Source organism: Muntiacus reevesi, chromosome 10 (genome assembly GCF_963930625.1).
Source record: "Muntiacus reevesi chromosome 10, mMunRee1.1, whole genome shotgun sequence".
In the NCBI taxonomy this organism is placed as follows: Eukaryota; Metazoa; Chordata; class Mammalia; order Artiodactyla; family Cervidae; genus Muntiacus; species Muntiacus reevesi.
In genome coordinates this window covers 11,482,816-11,496,808 of record NC_089258.1, presented here as the reverse complement: position 1 = coordinate 11,496,808, position 13,993 = coordinate 11,482,816, and the positions used below count along the sequence as shown (strand labels likewise).

The 13,993-nt window shown below is 39.9% G+C and overlaps 1 protein-coding gene across 4 annotated transcripts in view; it reads left to right on the top strand.

Annotated features, from left to right (window-relative positions):
- Positions 1 to 526: 526 nt before the first annotated feature.
- AGTPBP1 (ATP/GTP binding carboxypeptidase 1) overlaps positions 527 to 13,993 on the top strand; it is a 198,361-nt gene continuing 184,894 nt past the window's right edge. For 3 of the 4 annotated variants that reach the window (XM_065947297.1, XM_065947294.1, XM_065947296.1), the window contains exon 1: positions 527 to 718. The gene's annotated coding sequence lies outside the window, so the exon portion shown is untranslated. Of the gene's footprint in view, positions 719 to 747; positions 908 to 13,993 lie in introns of those variants that run through there. The other variant, XM_065947295.1, reaches the window with a different exon arrangement.

Here is a 13,993-nt window from a genome sequence, read left to right as displayed (position 1 = left end):
GACCCGGCGCCGCAAAAGCCTCCGAAGAGGGTGGGGGTGGGTTCCAGCTTAGTTTTGGGAAAAAGCGGAGGCTCTAATTGGGAGCGTACAGGAAGGTGACTTTCGGGACGTGGGCAGCCGCGCTGAGACCCATTCGATTGGGAGGGCAGCAGCTGCAGGGTACAACAGCCGGCGTGAACAACACCCGCTCCAAAATCCTGCCTCGGTCTCCCCCGCCCCGAAACAACGCGGCGCGCTCCCCGCCCTCGCCCTGCGCGCGCCCCCTTCGTCCTGCCCCTGCGCGCGCTCCCTTCGTCCGGCCCTGCGCGCACTCCCACCGTCCTCACGCGCGCTCCCCAACGCGCCCCCCGCCGCGGCTCCCGCCCGCGCTCACCCCGCCCTCTCCGCGGAGCGCGCTCACCCGGCCCGCGCGCACGCGCGCCCCGCCCTCCCTCCCGCCCGGCGCGCGCGAGCCGGCAGGCCGGGGAGTGCGGTGGGCGGGGCGCCGCGCTGACGTTGCCTGGGATGCGGGCAGGTTCCGCCGCCGCCGCCGCCGCCACCTCCTCCTCCTCCTCCTCCTCCTCCTCCTCCTCGCCTGCCACCGGGGTTTGTATGAAAACACCCGGCGGCGGGCGGCGAGGTATCCGCGGTGCGCCGGGAGAGCAGCCGCCCGCGCTGTCGACGCCGAGCCGGGTGCTGCGGCTCTGCCTAGTTCCTGCCAGCGCCCCATCCTGAGCCGGTGAGCGCCCCGCCGCCGCCGCCGTCCGCGCGTCCTGGCCGGCAGCCCCTCGGCCGCGGCTAATCCGCCAGCCAGCCACCACTTCGCTCTCCCCGGCCGCGGTGCCTTGGGGGCGGGAGAAGCTAGGAAGGAGCGATCCCGGCCCTCCTCGATCTGCGCCCTGCTGCCTCTGGGCCCCTTACCTGACAGGTTGTGTAACCCGTGTCTTTCTGGGGTGGACCGGGTCTTGAAGGAGATCCCTGATGGGTGGGGGCTTTGGCCGATTTCTGGAAAACGCCCCACCCCGCCCCCACCCACGGCCACTCGGTCGTCCCCTCTCCAGCCCTCGCGGAGGGTACCCGGTGAGGTCTCCGAGCAGAGGCAGCCCCCTGCCCTGCTCTTCCTTTCTCTCGGCGGTGACCGCGGTGCAGCGCGGAGCTGAGCGGTGCGGAGGGGCGGTGGGCAGGGGCCGGGCGCGCGCCCTGCCTCCGCACCCACCCAGCTCTCACCCCCTAAGTGCACCCGGCTTCGAGGTGGGTGGTGGTGTGAAGACGGCGATGGCCGAGCTGGCTTCCTCTCTATGGTTGACTTGACCCGAAGTGTGTTCTGTGCGTACAACTTGTCGCCTTGTGGGTTTGATTTGGACATGAAGGAGCTCGCCCTCGATGACAGTGCAGAGTTTCCCTCCAGCCTTCCTTCCTGAGTTGCGGGTTCTTCGTGCGAGGGTGCGGGGGCACCTGCAAGCCCAAGCAAAGGCTTGCTGGGCTGCACGGTGGTTACCCTCCGGCGCCTTCAAGTCTCTTAATGTACCGGTGCAGGTTTGAGTCTGTCGGTTTCCTTTCCTGGGCATTTATCCATCTTAGAATAGAGTTTTACACATCGTTGTGAATCTTGATAACATAAAGCTTGTTTCTTTTTTAAGATAGCTTCCTCAAGTGCCTGCAGGTCTAGCACTGCTGATGACTTAATATGTTTTAAGACTCAGTAGAAATTTTCTGTGGCACTGTTAATTCTGCGTGGGTTTGTTTTTTTTTCTTCCTACTTTCAGGTATTCAAAATTGTAATAGTATTTATGATGTACGTTTGTAGCAGTGTCTGATGTAGTTCATACAGTTTGTGGGTAAAAAGGACTTTTAACTGTCTGCTGGGTCACTCATAATTCACTTACCATTTATGTCTTTCTTGGAATCTTTGTGTGAATCGAGTTATCTCTTTCTTTGTTATCCTCTGAATTCGTTTTATATGTTGTCCTTTTTTTTTTTATCCCTGAGAAAACCAGAAAGTTATTTTTGTAATTGTATTGTGGAATGTTTTCAGTTCAGTAGGCCAAAAAAATAGTAGTTTATTTAAGGCACTTTGTATGGTACATATTTTAAAACGCGTGCCAAATGTTAAAACTAAACAAAAACTCTGAAATATCTCTAAGTATTTTCTTCTGTAATTACTGTGAGATAGTTAGCAGTGCTTATCCACTCCTTATTCCTTATTCTTGAGGCTGATTTGTAACATGACTTATTCTGCTTCCCTTTCCACTTTGCTTGATTTAATTTCTACAGTGAAGTTCTAGGTTCATTTTTAATGACCTAAAAACTCTGCCTTGAGTTGCTTCAACGCATATTTGGAACTGCATTCTCACTCTGAACACTGAAATGAAAGGCATAGACATAGGGCTACCCTTGTAATTAGCCACACTGCAGAATATGTAGATGTATAGTGTAATTTGAACTTTTGTAAAAGCAGTTTTTATAAAGCTGTATCAATTGATTTGAATTGAGGCATTATTCTCTTTGGAATAGTCTAGTTAGATTCTTACATAATAATGGTTTTATCTTCAGTTGCAGAAGGCAAAGAGGACCAAGACTTGTGAAATTATCTAACTTATATTCTGTATTTTGAACTAAAGAAAAATGCCCTCCACAGTTTTACCTTCCAAAATCTACTTTTCTTGCCTGAGGTCGTCTGGTACATGGATGTTGAACAGCACCCGCAGGGTAACGGATGAACCTGTCAGAGGGCTCTCTGCAAATTGGAAGCTTCTCTTAGGCAGTATGAACAACAGAAATGGTCCACAGTGGACATTGACTTTAAACTTTATGTATTATTGTTGGTTACTTGCCTGTGTGTACTGTAGTGTAGTGACTAAGGGGCTGGGCCTCAGAGTCAGACAGGCTGGATTTAAATCCTGGCTTTGCTTTGGGCAAGTTATTTATCTTCTTTGTGCTTAAGTTTTCTCAACTCCAAAAATGGGGATAATTATGGTGTATACTCTTAAGATGATCTTGAATGTTAAGTGCTTAGCCCGCAGTGCCTGGCACATAGAAAATGCTCAGTAAATATTATTATTGCTTCTGTGTTTCCTCAGCACAGGGGATGTAGTAGCCGAAAAGGTGCTTTCGGCTGATCGAGTCCTGTTATTCCAGGTTAATCCCACTAAGACCCATTTGCTCTTTTGGGGCTGAGAGCTTAGTGTTACTGTCCTGTCTTGGAAGCGTGTAATTTACTTTAAAATAGAACAGCTAGACCCTGAGCTGGGTGTCCTGAGATGCTGCTGGAGAGTGACTGAAGTATCCGTTTGTCCCTTCTGACAGGACCTTGGATGGTCTCCCTCACGGTGCTATTTTAATCATCTGTTTTTGAGTTTGTGACTGCGTGTTTCTTTGGCTGTCATACGCAGCTATCAAAAATATTTGTCAAATGGATATATTTATGTGTCTATCTGATCAAGATATTGCATTGTTTCCAGGGTATACAAAATCATTTTGATCTAAGCATACTTCTTTTTTTAAAAAATATTCTTATTGATGTTACATGGAATGAGGTTAATTTTGATTTGCCATCGTGTCCCTTTTCAGTTTTCATGTAATCTCTTTTAGGAAAACTAAAAAAAAAAAATAAAGAAAAAGTAATTTTTGTTCTTTTTGTTTTGCAGGGATCTGATATTAATACTCTGTTCTTTAAATCAGGTGTTTTCAAATGTTTTGTTTCAGGACTCTTTTATATTCTTAAAAAATTATTGAACACATAGAGAGCTTTTGTGGGTTATATCTGTCTATATTATATTATAAATTAAAGCAGAGATAAAATTTTTTATTAATTCATTTAAAATGAGCAGTATAAACCCATTACATGTTAATATAAACTTTTTTTTCTTTTAGTAAAAGATGACTGTTTTTTAAGAACAAAGGAGTGAGAAGACTGGCATTTTAGATTTTTGTAAATCTCTAATGTCTGGTTTAATAGAAATAGCAGGATTCTCATATATGCTTCTACATTCAGTGTATTGCAGTATGTTGTTTGGGTTGAAGTATATATACAGAGAGAAATCCAGCCTCACACTGTTAATGGTTGAAAAAGGGAGGGATATTTTGATAGCCTCCAAGGAATTATGGATCTATTTTATTGGGGTGTGTGTGTGCGTGTGTGTGCGTGCACTCGGTCACTCAGTTGTGTCTGGCTCTTTGCAACCCCAAAGACTGTAGCCCTCCAGGCTCCTCAGTCCATGGGATTGCCTAGGCAAGACTGGGTTGCCATTTCTTCCTGCAGGGGATCTTCCTGACCCAGGGACTGAACCTGCGGAACCAGCGACTCCTGTGTCTCCTGCGTTGGCCGGTGGATTTTTTTTTTTTTTTTTTACCACTGAGCCACTTGGAAAGCCCTATATTTGGTTGTTAACTACATAAAGGCTCAGCATATAACAGTGTTTAGTAAATCATGTAGGAGTTTGAAATGAACCTTCTCGAAACTTGCCACTTTTGCATGATTGATTATTTTGAGCAGTTGAGACCCCATGGGTTCTAGAAAACTGCCCCTTTTAAACCACCTAGAAGAGTTTAAATTGAGGATTTTTCTCAGAAAAAAAGTTATTACCAGAGATGAATTTTTTCCTAGTGGCCCCATTGTGAAACATCTGCTCTGCTGCTTATTGTCCTGTGAATGATCCTCCTGTTCTTGGAAGCCCCAGGCCCCTATCCCTTCCTGTAGCTCAGGGTGACATTTACACCGCGTTTTATCTTTCTATCTTTGAATCTCTCATGTATGTAGGGTGTCTGACCCATCTTATGTATGGAATTCCCGTACATATGAAATTAAATTTGATTTTCTCTTGTTAATCTCTCTTGTGCCAGTTTAATTTTTAGACTAGCCAGAAGAACCTAGAAAAGTAAAGGAAAGTTTTCCTTCTCTCTGACAATTGCAGTCTGGAATCTGAAATCATATCAGTGGACTTTTAAATAATGTTATGTTAAAATCCATTGGCTTGAACATAGAGTAGATCATATGCCTATGCCTGACTGTATAACATCATGCCTTGGTCATTTGTCAATATTGGTTCAGTAAGTTACTTTTCATTGTAAGCTATTAAAATGTCACATTTGTTAACATCACCCATTCCGTCAGAAACAAGTTATTGGGAAGCTGTCCCTGTTGTGACATGATGATGGATATGAGATTTCCAGAAATCTGATTTTTGCTTGAAAGTTCAAATTTTATCATTGGCAAAAATAAGATTGCCAGTTGTTGCTAAAGTGACAAGAAGACTTCCTTCATTTCTGAGAAAACCTCTGCCAAAATACCTAAGATATTCTTTTAAGTAGAGATGGTGTTTAATGAAAAATGCTAGCTTAAGTTCTCAATAACCTCAGATATGCAGATGACATCACCCTAATGGCAGAAAGTGAAGAAGAACTAAAGAGCCTCTTTATGCAAGTGAAAGAGGAGAGTGAAAAAGTTGTCTTAAAGCTCAACATTCAGAAAACTAAGATCATGGCATCCAATCCCATCACTTCATGGCAAATAGATGGGGAAACAGTGGAAACAGTGACTGACTTTATTTTGGGGGGCTTCAAAATCACTGCAGTTGGTGACTGCAGCCATGAAATTAAAAGACGCTTCTTCCTTGGAAGGAAAGGTATGATCAACCTAGACAGCATATTAAAAAGCAGAGACATTACTTTGCCAACAAAGGTCCGACTAGTCAAAACTATGGTTTTTCCAGTGGTCACGTATGGATGTGAAAGTTGGACTATAAAGAAAGCTGAGCGCCAAAGAATTGATGCTTTTCAACTGTGGTGTTGGAGAAGACTCTTGAGAGTCCCTTGGACTGCAAGGAGATCCAACCAGTCCATCCTGAAGGAGATCAGTCCTGGGTGTTCATTGGAAGGACTGATTTTGAAGCTGAAACTCCAATACTTTGGCCACCTGATGCGAGGAACTGACTCCTTTGAAAAGACCCTGATGCTGGGAAAGATTGAGGGCAGGAGGAGAAGGGGACAACAGAGGATGAGATGGTTGGATGGCACCACCGACTCAGTGAACCCTGGGAGTTGGTGATGGACAGGGAAGCCTGGCGTGCTGCAGTTCATGGGGTCGCAAAGAGTCAGACACGACTGAACTGAACTTACTGGAGCTCTCAATTTAGTTACACAAGCACTTTTCCTTGAGAAAGCCATCAAGTGTTGTGATTCAGTATATAGCAAGAAATACCTCGTGCATGCTTACCATTTTTCACACAGAACATTAGAAGAGTGTATGTGCAAGGGCCAAGGTTGCATACAATTAATATTTACTATGTCAGGGACATTCTGAAGTGGAAAAAGCCTTTTGTTTTAAAAAAAAAATAAGTGCTGGTACTTGATGGTGAAAACATAAATCACTAATAACTTTAATAATAACCCTCATAATTTGTCCCAAAATGCCAGAAATTTTGCACATCATTGCTTTTGCACTATTAGTGTAAATGCTCATATAATTAAAAAGGATAATAATGTTTTAGTATTATGATAAAGATAGTTTTGACCTTATGGACCCCCTGAAAGGGTGTTGAGAGCCCAGAGTTCCACAGACCACACTTTGAGGACTTCTGGTGTAAATCATAGAAGATTCCTACCAGACTGATTGGGAAGGGAAGTGGTAGTGACTGTTTCTAATCTGTTTTTGTTTTAGACTTTTTGGATCCCTGTGAAGGCCTTTTTAGGCTTCCCTAGTGGCTCAGTGGTGAAGCCAGTCTCCTGTCAATTCAGGAGATACTGGTTTGATCCCTGGGTCAGGAAGATCCCCTGGAGAAGGAAATGGCAATTCACTCCAGTTTTCTTGCCTGGGAAATCCCATGGCCAGAGGAGCCTGGCGGGCTGCAATCCATGGAGTTGCAAAAGTTGGACATGATTTAGCTGCTAAACAACAACAACAAAGGCCTTTTTAAAAAAAAATATTTAAGCACAGTAAAGGTTATTCACAGAAAGTTGAGAGGTTTCTTAGCATTTTAGTCAAGCGCTGATACAAGGGGGCTATATTATTAGTGTTCTGAAATTACATTGTCTAAAAACAAAGATTTGGTACTACATTTCCACATAAATATCCAAATCTATTTTTTTTTTTTTGGTTTTACATATTAGACAAATATAGTGAGGGCACAGTATGGAAAGCTCACGTGACATCTAGTTCATAAGCTAGAAAAAAAAGACTACTTAGCTCCCTTCTTAATCTCGTTTCATTTCTCATTTAATTCATGCTGAGGATAAACAGTTGTAAGGAGATGAGAGGCGCTTGCTGTCTTTGCCTCTCATCTTCCCTATGGGGACAATTATTTACAGTTATGATTATAAGGGTATAGATTACATTGGGAATAATAATAATAATGTCAATGAAAAATTTATGGTATAATAATAATAAGAAGAAGAATACTGCCTACATATAATAGAGTGTAATGAATTAAAAAGAATACTATTTTGCCAAACACTCTTGGGATTTGTTAATTAACAGCTTCTTGTTGCATGTAGGCAGAACTGACCGATGGTGAATGTAAGATAGCTAACCTCCCTGAAGAGCTTCTCTCCTAATTTACAGAGTGAAAAAATTTGAATGCCACAAGATCTTTGAAGCTTGCTACAACTCTAGAGTTCTGGGATTTTTTTTCTTTGCCTTGAAAATGTCTCTTTCATCTGTTAACTTCATCCCATTAGTTTTAATTTTGTGTTTCCATTTGAAATTTATTTTTTCCAATTTTTAACATTACTGACTCATCCATATGTTTGGTCTATATTTTGATTTAAAAATTTATTTTTAAAAACTATGGTAAAATACATATAAAGTTCAGCATTTTTACCATTTTAGGCATACAGTTCCATGGCACTGAGTACATTCACATTGTTGTACATCCATTACCACCACCCATTTCTAGGAATTTTCATCATGCAACACTTAACTGGATCCATTAAGTTATAACTGCCCATATCCTCCCATTCCACCTTCCCCTGGCAGCCAGCATTCTGCTTTTTCTCTCTATGAATTTGACTACTCTGTGTACCTTATATGAGTGGAATCATACTGTATTTGCTCTTTTGTGATTGGCGTATTTCTTTTAGCATTGTGTCTTCAAAATTCAGCTACACTGTGGTATCTGTCAGAATTTCCTTTCTTTTTAGTGCTAACATTCTACTATATGTATATACCATATTTTGTTTATTTGTTCATCAGTGGATCCTTGGGTTGCTTCTACCTTTTGTCTGTTGTGAAAAATGCTGCTGCTGTGTATTTGGGTGTGCAAATATTTCTTTGAGACTCTGCTTTTAGTTCTTTTAGGTACATACTCAGAAGTGGAATTGTTGGCTCATATGGTAATTTTAAATTTTAATTTTTTTTGAGGACTGACCATGCTGTTTCCACAGCAGCTGCATCATTTTACATTCATACCAATACCAACATTGTACAGAGGTTGAAATTTGTTTGCATCCTTATCAACACTTCTTATTTTATGTGAGTGGAAGTTTTGCTTTTTTGCATAGTAGCCATCCTGGTGGGTGTGAGATGATATGTCATTATGACTTTGATTTGCATTTTTGCTGCTTAATTCAGTTTGCTGGTGTTTTGTTGGGGATTTTTGAATCAGTGTTCAAAACGAATATTGGTCTGTAGTTTTGTTGTAATGTCTTTTTGTGGCCGTGTTATCAGGGTGATACTAGCCTCAGAGTGAGTTAGAAAGTATACCCTCCATTTCAGCTTTTTGGGAAGGATTTGAGAAGCGTTGATGTTCTTTAAATGTTTGGTACAATTTACTAGTGAAACCATCAGGTCTGGGGCTTTTCTTTGTTGGGAGTTTTTGATTACTAATTCAATCTCCTTAATATTTATGTGCCTATTCAAATTTTCTCTTTCTTTGTGACTCAGTTGGTTTCTAGAAATTTGTTGATATTACCTAGGTTATCCACTTTATTGGTGTGCAGTTGTTCATATTACTCTCATTAAATCCTTTTTGTTTCTGTAGGATCAGTAATGTTTCCACTTTGTGATTAGTAACTTACTCTTTTTTTCTTAATTAATCTTGCTAAAGTTTTGTGAATTTCATTAATCTTTTGAAGAATCAACTTTTGTTTTTCTTGATTTTCTTCTATTCACTGTTTCATTTATCTGTGCCCTCATCTTGATTGTTTTCTTTTTTTCTGCTGGTTTTGGATTTCTGCTTTTTCTAATTCCTTAAATTATACGCTTAAGTTGTTGATCTGAAGTCTTTCTTATTTTTTATAATTTTATAAATTTCCCCCTTAGCACTACTTTCACTGTGTCTAATAGATTTTGATATGTTGTATTTTTTGTTTTCATTTGTTTCTTAAATATTTCTAATTTCCCTTGTGATTTCTATTCTGACCCTTTGGTTGTTTCAGCGTATTCTTGGGACTTCCCTGGTGGTCAGGGGGTTGGGAAATCGCCTTCCAGTGCAGGGGACGCGGGTTCTGTCCCTAGTGGGGGAACTAAGGTCTCACATGCCTGTGTGCCAGAACCTCTGAGCTTGCATACTGCACCTGCTGCAACGAGGACCTGACGCAGCCAAATAAGTGGGTAAATACTAAAAAAAGGAGTGTGTGGTTTAATTTCCACAAATTTGGGAATTTTCTAGTTTTTCTTCTCTTACTGATTTCTAAACTCATTCTATTGTAGTTGGAAAAAATACTTTGTACAATTATCTGTCTTTTAAAATCTATTGAGACTTACTTTGTGGCCTGACATATGGTGTATTTTGGAGAATGTCTCATTTGCACTTAAGAAGAATTTATCTGTTGTTAGGTAGAATGTTCTGTATATGTCTGTTACATCTAGTTGGTTTATTGTGTTTTTCAAGTCCTCTGTTTTCTTATCTTCTGTCTGGCTGTTCTGTCCATTATTGAGAGTAGGGTATTGAAACTGCCAACTATTACAGATAATTCTGCGAGTTTTTGCTTCATCTGTTTTGGTGGTCTCTTATTAGGGGCAGGAATGTTTATAATTGCTACATCTTCTTGCTCTTTTGTTCCTTTTCTTAATATATAGTGTTCTTCTTTGTCCTTGTAACCTTTGTTGTTTTAAAGTTCATTTTGTTTTGTATTAGTAGAGCCATCCTTTTAGTTACTATTTGCATGGCATATCTTTTTCCATCCTTTTACTTTCAACCTGTTTTTTCCTTTGTAGCTAAAGTAAGTCTCTTGTAGGGGACATATAGTTGGATCATGTTTTTATTTTAATTTTTATTCATTTATTTCTTAAATTTTTGGCTGTGCCACATGTCATGTGGGATCTTAGTTCCCTGGCCAGGGATTGTGCCTGTGCCGCCTGCAGTGGGAGTGCAGAGTCTTAACCACAGGACCTTCAGGGAACTTCCTGGGTCTTGGTTTTAGAACCCATTTTTACTAATTGGTGCCTTTTGAGTGGAGAGTTTAATTCATTTACATTTGAAGTAATTATTCATAAGGAGGAACTTCTCTCATTTTACCATTTGTTTCTGATGCCTTATAGCTTTCTGAGCCCCTCAAGTCCTGTGTGTTTTGATTCCTATTTTGATGTTAATAGGAGAGGACTTAGGGCTGTGGTACTTTCCTTAAGCAAACAAACAGGAAGAAAGAAACAAAACTTATACCATTTTAATGGTTTAGAGTCATAGGTTAGAGGCACGGAAGATGTGTGTTTCAAGGTAAGAATTTTAATCTCATTCATCACCTATATGGACTTAGGAATTTTGGCACTTATTAAGTCTAAAACGAATCAGTTGGAATCAGTATTGAGGGAAGAGTTATTTTAAATACGAAGTAAACTAAATTGAAGTATAGTGGGATTCTGTTCCTCCAACAATAACACCCTATTATTTGTGTTATAGTTAAAACATCATATAGCAGAACAAATTAGACCTTTGTAAATGTCAGAGCATCTTTTGTGGAGTAGTGTGTGAAACTTCCAAAATCTTGTGTTTTTAAAGGGGATGCATAATGAAGAAAGGTAAAAGGTGTAACCTTTTTATAGGTTTACTGTTATCCACAGGTTAAAGCATTGACAAGCTAACCATCAAATGTCATATGTTTAAGGTAACCAAATGAAAATGTATAGCATAATATTGTTGTTTATAGTTAACATACACAGTTGGACAGGAGTTTGAGCAAGCTCGGGGAGTTGGTGATGGACGAGGAAGCTTGGTATGCTGTAGTCCCTGAGGTTGCAGAGTCAAGACATGACTGAGTGACTGAACTGAACATACACGGGCCATGTCCAATGTATATGTTTCTCTCTTAATTTAAATGGTAATAATCTCTATCTTTCTAATGCTGGGCATATTACTCTTCTTTCCTTTAAACAGCAGATAGTATTTACCTTCTTCCTTTAAAGTTTCTTTTTCCTTGAATAAGGGTATGATCATATTTTTGGTGATCTTATTAAATAACCATGATTTGCAGTTTTCCATCACATTGACATAGCTGGTGTGGGAGAACAGCAGTAGCTCACTTATATTCTTGAAAAGTGATTTCTTCCTTTCAGATGATGAAACAATTAGTGCTGAAAAAAGATAATGCATTTGCAGCACACTTGTTTTCCCATTCCCCATGGTAGAACCAGCTACCCAGATCTTCTTTAACTGTAGTCCTTTCCTGTTGCCCGCAACCTTTTCAACAAGGACAGCTATCTGGTATTAAAGGGCAAAGGTTATTATTGTTAATTAGAGTAGTGTTTCTCAAGTGTTGTTTTTTTTCCTCAAATGTTTTAAATAGTGGAAACTTTTTGTCTAATGATATCTTGTGGGGAGATCCTTTAGTAAACAGGAGAGTGAAATAATGAAGTTGTTCTGGTTGAATGGGAACTGGACCGAGTTGTTTAAGCAAGGGAAGTCAAAGGGATCATATTTCCTCAGATTGTTTTTAAAAGATTTAGATGGGGCTTTGAAGTGTGAACAGTATATGGTTCTTGGCATTTTTCTTTTTTTAGCAGTTTGACTTGAAATAAATTTAAAACCATGTGTATTGAGGTATTTATATAATTAGAACGTACAACTTTACCTTTGCTGTGTGTCAGAATTTCTTTTGTGGCATGTTTGTGGAATGAAAATGACAGTTTACGTGTGTGAACTTCTGATGTGTGTGTGTGCACATGCTTATTGACTTGGCTGATGTGCACTTGGTTGGCTGACTTGGCTTGATTCCAGGCTTAAGCCAATAGGAACTGAGGGCTTCAGGTTTTAGATTCTTTAGGCTCTGGAACTAGTTCTAGCTGATAGCAAAAGATCTGGAAAATCTCAAAAATTTGGAAGATTCAAACGTTTGTATGCATTTATTGAGCTATCATATGCAAACTTGTTGTGCTTTTCTCTCTATATGGGCTATCTTGAGCAAGTTTAATCTTTCTTGTATGATTTTCTGCTGAGGCCAGATTCCCACATTTAATTCTAGTGTAAGCCACTTTTAAATATATAAAAATCAACTTGTGCAGACACTTTCCCCAATTTAGGGAGGTATATACTGTGGATTTTTATGTGACAGCATTGTGAAGCTTCCCACCTCTCCCCCAGACTTCTTTTGGGTATACTCAGAATACATCTCTCTTAGAGCCAGGTGGGTCTATAGTTTTGCTTTAGTGTAAAGGATATTGTATTCCATCATGGGAAGTAGGCACTGAGGTAGAGAGTATAAGTCCCTAACCCTAATTTAGGAATGGTTGAATTATGAAAGTACCTGCAGGATTAAGTTTTTATTAATTATTTTTATTATAATTAATTTTTATTAATTATTAATTTAGTTATTTTATTAATGTAACAGTTTTTTTTGAGATATAACTCACTTACCATACAATTTCACCAGTTAAAGTATGCAATTCAGTGGATTTTAAAACATTCAAAGAGTTGTGCAGCCATTACCACCGTCAATTTTAGAACATTTTCATCACCCCCCCAGAAAAGCTCCCACACCCTTTTAGCCATTTCTTACACACCTCTCTCCATTTCTCATAGTCCTCAGTAACCACTAATGTACTTTCTGTCTCTATAGATTTACCTATCCTAAATATTTCATACAAATTGAATTATATAATTTTGTGATCTTTCTTGACTGGCTTCTTTCACTAAACATAAATATTTTCAAGATTCATCCAGGTAGCACATATAAGTACTTTGTTTCTTTTTGTCACTGAATAATGTTACATTCTGTGGATATACCACATTTTATTTATCCATCAGTTGATGGGCATTGGGTTGTTTCCATGTTTTTCTATTAAATGAATAATGCTGCCATGAACATTTGTGTACAGGTTTTTGTATGGATGTAGTTTCATTTTTTTGGGTGTGTACCAAAAGATGGAATAAGTGAGTCATTATGGCCACTTAATGTTTAGCTTTTTGAGGAACTGCTAGATTGTTTTCAAAGCAGCTGTTACCATTTTACATTCTTATCTGCAGTGTATGAGGGTTCTAGTTTCTCCACATCCTTGTTAACACTTGTCATTATCTGTGTTCTTTATTATTGACATTCTAGTAGGTGTGAAGTGGTATCTCACTGTAGACTAAGTTTCTTAAATAGTAGTTAGACCTTACAGGAAAGATAGTACTCTAATATTACAATTGAAGTATATAATAGGCAGACTTAGAAATATAATCTTCAGTAGCCATTCTGAGCAGGATAACCCTGGTGGCTCAGAGGTTAAAGCGCCTGCCTGCAATGTGGGAGACCTGGGTTCAATCCCTGGATTGGGAAGATTCCCTGGAGAAGGAAATGGCAACCTACTCCAGTATTCTTGCCTGGAGAATCCCATAGACTGATTCTAGTAGGTGTGAAGTGGTATCTCACTGTAGACTAAGTTTTTCTAAATAGTAGTTAGGCCTTACAGGAAAGATAGTACTCTAATATTACCATTGGAGTATATAATAGGCAGACTTAGAAATATAATCTTCAGTAAACATTCTTAACCCTGTCTATGTATAATTAGTATCACTTCCCAATTAAAATAATGATGTCATGAGTATTGTATGATCCCCTACCCCCTAGCAAAAAATTCTTTATCAAAAGAGAAAACAGTGAA